Source organism: Agelaius tricolor, unplaced genomic scaffold (assembly GCF_023055355.1).
Source record: "Agelaius tricolor isolate 1412-34295 unplaced genomic scaffold, bAgeTri1.0.p SCAF_2, whole genome shotgun sequence".
In the NCBI taxonomy this organism is placed as follows: Eukaryota; Metazoa; Chordata; class Aves; order Passeriformes; family Icteridae; genus Agelaius; species Agelaius tricolor.
The window spans coordinates 6,181,169-6,186,224 of record NW_027269262.1 but is presented as its reverse complement, the minus strand read 5'-3'; the positions used below and the strand labels follow the sequence as shown (position 1 = coordinate 6,186,224).

General features: G+C 43.7%; 1 non-coding gene across 1 annotated transcript; it reads left to right on the top strand.

Moving 5' to 3' along the window:
• Positions 1-1,130: 1,130 nt before the first annotated feature.
• On the top strand, positions 1,131-1,220 carry TRNAY-GUA (transfer RNA tyrosine (anticodon GUA)). Its single transcript is given in 2 exon segments — positions 1,131-1,167; positions 1,185-1,220. It is a non-coding gene; the product is annotated as a tRNA-Tyr (tRNA).
• Positions 1,221-5,056: the final 3,836 nt, after the last annotated feature.

Sequence of the window (5,056 nt, the reverse complement as noted above, 5' to 3'; positions counted from 1 at the left end):
GCTGCAGGATGATCTCCCTTCATCCATCTCTTCTGCAGGCTGAATGGGCCCAGCTCTCTGTGCCTTCCCTCCTGAACCCTGTGCTCCAGCCCCCTCACCATCTTGGTGCCCCTCCACTGGACTCACTCCATTATGTCCATGCCTGCTTTATACTGAGGAGCCAAGGTGGGCCACAGCATTCCCAATTCAAGCTCATAAGCACTGAATATGTAGGAATAATCACTTCCCCCAACCTGCTGGCTATGTGCTTTCTGCAACAGCCCCGTGTTTGGGGCTGAGTCACAAGGAAGAGGTGGAGGTTAGCATGGGTTAAGGATGGATATGCTGTTGGGCACTGAGGTAACGCTGCTGCACACACTGCCATCACAAGTAGGATGGCATGGTTTCGGCAAACAGGGTGTCTGCTCACAGCTTTGTGCCCCACCCTGCTGCTCAGACAGACAAACGCTGGTGAATCACTATAATTCAGAAGAGTTTAGTTTGCTTTCAATTGCCACAGCTGTGAGCTGCAGCACTCAGATGATTCACAGAGGGTTCAGCCTTCCAGGCCCAGGGGCTGGGGAGGCCACTGGTTGCAATGCAACTTCATCTGTGTTTGAGGGGTCTTAGATGCACTGAGGGAGTTGGTGGGATTTGAATTGAAACCACAGTGGTTATTCCTTTCTGTCCTTCTTTTCTGTTCCTCTGCATTCACTATGGAGGCTGCCAGGGAGGTGTTAACTGTTTCATTTGCTATTTTATTATTTGATTTGGCTGGAGAAGTGTTGTGGAGAATAGTGTGGAGGGGAGGTCTCCCTCTATTCCTGGTTCAACTTAGGAAATGTGGCAAGGTCACCAAAGAGTGGGCAAATTTCTTTGTCAAGCTGTAGACATATTTCATATGGGTCATGAGAAGAACTCCAACCTTAACGCTACCACCACCAACAGTCTTACAAGAGCTGTGAACTATTTGGCAAAGGAAACTGGCAGTTTTGTAACCAAAATCCAATTTTGCAGGAGAGTTAGCTTTGTGCCTTTTTTTTGGATACTGTTTTGCTGTTGTGAAAAGCAATACATATGGAGACCCATTAAAGCCTAAGGCTATTTATTGTTGATGCAGTCTTGACTCATTCTTGGCAGTCCTTTACCTTCCTTTGATCGCTCAGCTGGTAGAGCGGAGGACTGTAGTCTGTCTCTGTAGAGTAATCCTTAGGTCGCTGGTTCAACTCCGGCTCAAAGGAAAGATTTTTGAGGTTTGTCTTTCACTTTTTTCCAGAGTTTACACCTTTGTAGAACATCCCCTTCCAACCACTCTATACCCTGTGAGAAATTTAGTCTATTTTCCTTGTCTGATTCAGATGGTTGTTACAGCTGTGGTGCTGTGACCAGTGTCACTTCTCTATGAACCATTCATTCAGGAGTTGGACTCAGTGATACTTGTGGGTCCCTTCCTACTGAGAATATTCAGTGAAATCTAGCTTATCAGTTGATGGCCATCATAAGAGATTCTCTTCCTGCAGAAGCTCAAAACCTACAGACCCTTGAGAACTGGAGCAGACACCTGGTGCAGAGCTTGCAAAGCTTCTTTTACCTGAGTGGAGTGTGGAAAATGGGGGCAGGTCCAATTATTGGAGCACCCTTGTTGCTGGTTTCACCTCTTTTCCTATCTCACTCTTTCATCTTGAAATTGTGAGGTTTGAGTGGGGCAGTGGGGAGCTAAGAGAGCTGGGGACTAAAAATGGGAACACTAGGATCATTCAGGTCCTGATACCTGTCTGAGACGCTGACTACATGTGACAATGATCATTGGCCTCCTGAAAGGGTTGTGAATACCACTGGGCACACTGTCCTGAGGTATATAATTTCCAAGAACTATCCATTTCAATGGAGAATTATAAAGGTTGGGGCTGGTATAAAAGAAATGTTTAACAAAGAGAGCTAAGTAAGGTTAAGAAGGCATTTTAAGGACTCATTCATACAGAAACTTTCGGAGAATAGAAAACAGGGCACTGCTACCTGTTAAAATTTTGTTTCACACAGGAAACTGACTCACTTTCACAAGACACAATGAGTTCTGAGACGTCTGTAAGAAGCTTTATTAAAGAAAAGATTAGAGGGTTTTATATGTTTACATTAGACGAGATGACATTAGGGATCTAAATCCCAAAGCTCATGCAAAGCTTCTCATGCAAAGCATCTCCTCATGCTAAGTGCAGTGCTAAGCTGAACAAAGGTAGAAGGAGGTGGCAATTTTGTTCAGTTGCTTACCTTTCATTGTGCTTAGTAAAAAATATTTTCTAGTAGTTGGAGCCAAATACATCAAGAAACCAGCTAGAACGAATAATCAAGCGATTATATGTAATTCCAATATTCTAAAAGGTTGGGGTTTTTTTTTACTAATTAGCGTCAGATCAATGACCATCGATCATAGTACAACACTGGTTTCCTTTGTCCTTCCAAACCCAGCTGCATTAATTCCCCTTCAGCTTGCAAAGCAGTACAGACTTACAGCCTCATAACCATAATGGCTTTTCGGCACAGGGAGGCACAGGACAGGAGGAGGCAGTTCTGCCTCTCCTCCCAGCAACAAAACTAGCTCGCCAGGCCCTGGGGGTGGGCAGGTCATCCCTTTATTCCTTCATAGGTCCTCCCACAGCAGCATGGGGTTGTAAAAGCAGGGGTGAGAAAGGCAAGCAGATTCCTTTGCAGTCCTGATAGGACTCCTAGGGAGGAGGATGCACAGCAGCATCACCTGCACTGGGAATCTGGCAGTCAATTTATATGAGGAGGCAGAGAGGGGCCTGGATGATGTCACAGGAGGAACTCGGGTATATTTGTAACTAACCTGGATTAGAAATCTGTCCCAAGGCACCTGGGACAGATTCCCTCCTTACAATGTGCCTTTTATGGTCTTGGTGAGCAAAGTGGAAACCTTTCTGTGATTCATGCCTCCTTTAATTGCTACAATAAGCTTGAAAGCTGCCAATAATCATGCCATGTAAATCCTTGTACTCATGTCAGGGAAGAGACCAATGCTTTCCCTGAGACTGGGAAACGGCAGTGACTGATGGGCAGTTTGCCTGCCTCTTAGGTATTTTGTTGATGTGCAGATCTTTCCTGACTTAATATTTCACTCTGGGTTGCACAAGGTATGATTGAAACAGGGATGAAGGGAGAAAGGATTAGTTAGAAGTAGGTTTTCATTGCAAATGGTGTTCTTTCTGTGGTTGAAGAGGGCAAATTGTTCCACTATGGATTCACCCTCATGTTGCTGCACTCCAGTGGAGAGCTGAGGCCTGTGGAGAATACCACCTGATGTGGTTAGCTTCTGTTATCCTATGGCTGCTCCATTGCCTGCTATTTCAGCTGCCAGTGCTGCCCCCCTGTTTGTTACTGATGCAGCGACAACACTGACTCTGTCTCTTTCTCTTAAACAGCATTCACATCAGGTAATTTTATAAAGTTCCAGCAATTGTAGCCATCAAGCCAGAAATGTGAGTTTAAATAAAGTCCTGGTGTTTTTCTCACACATGTGTGGTGGGAAGCATTTAAAAATTGTATTGTCTTTTTTGATTATGAGCTTCAACTTTTCCTTTAATCTTGAACAAGCCAAACACCTCTGGTTCATCAGACATTGTGAAGGTCGCTGTGTCCTTTTCTGAGGAATGGCACTCCATAGGTCAAACCTTTGAAACAAAGATGTAACCAGCTGGGGACATGATAGACTAGCGGTAGTACACTCCCATTAGACAAGATAGTGTTTGTTATCAGTGGGATGAGTGGGACTTTCCTTTCCTAAACTCTTGTCTTTTTGTCTTCTTGTCTCACCTCTTGTCCCTAATCAAACCTTTAACCTATCACCTAGTTTAGAAGCAGCATACCCACATGGCGTAGTGAAGAAATTGAAGCTCACCCAGTTGGTGTAAACATGTTGCAAAATATCTGTACTTTCTCCCCCAAGGAAGGAGCAATGCTTGCACTCCCATAGGACAGCTTGGTGAGTTGGGTCCAGTTGTCTACACCCACAATTCTTCTTACATGGGTGTTTTGCACTTTTGCTAAGCAGCATTCCATGGTTTGTGGCTGGTCTCCTCTGTGCTCATCCTGAAAGTAACTTTTCATTAAAAATTAAAAGGGCAGTTTTGGCACTGGCATAACTCCAGGTTCTCAGTTGTACTTGAATTGAATGACTTTGTGTATCTTGAGCTTTGTTTTGATTTTCCAATACAAATGAATCCCAGCTTCTCTCTAGACACCTGTTTTCACCTGGTTGCACCAAAGCTCTGTTGCAGGGATTGCTTATTCAGACACAATGTGAAATTACTGAGCAAAGCAGGGTCTGCCTAGGAAAATTTGATAAACCTTAAAGAAATTTCAGAGGATGCTGGGTAGTCTCCGAATTTTGGATGTGAGCTGCATGCTCTGGTATCAGGTTTCAGCCCAGAAATATAGTGCTGCATCAGTGATAGGACTGAAGCCTTAATTTTGTACTGAGCCCACTGCTTTCCTTTGAGCACTGTAACATTTTTTGCTGTCATTGCTTTCTTGTAGCCACCTGTTGCCTCTGGTCATGCAGATTTAGATAAAACTCTCTGTACAGGGTCATATCTTTGTAAAGTTTTTTATTATGGCAAGGAAAACACAGTCCTGATTCCTGTCTGGAATAATAATATAAATCAATAGCAACAACTGCACGATTCCCTTACAGCTCTAGAGGTAGAATCATGGCAATTAAAGTAATGTGCAATTAAGGAGAGCTTGAAAAAGCTTTTAAACCCAGGAAGCAAGTCAAGATGCTTTGCTGATGATTTGCTAGTTTGTAGAAATTGCAAGTGGTTGCAAATTGGTTTGCTTTTACCACGAAGTAAAACTCTCCTCCAGTGTGTGTTTAGCTGAATTTATGAAAAGCATCTCATCATGGCTGGAAATGACCAACAGTAGTTGCTGCCTTTACTTGTATCCACCATACCACATAGATTTACAGCAAACTAAGCAACTGTTTGCACATTTCTTCAGGCCTTCTTAACCGCCCTCTAACAACCAATTTTTCTTTTTCCTATTGTCGTCATTATAATCA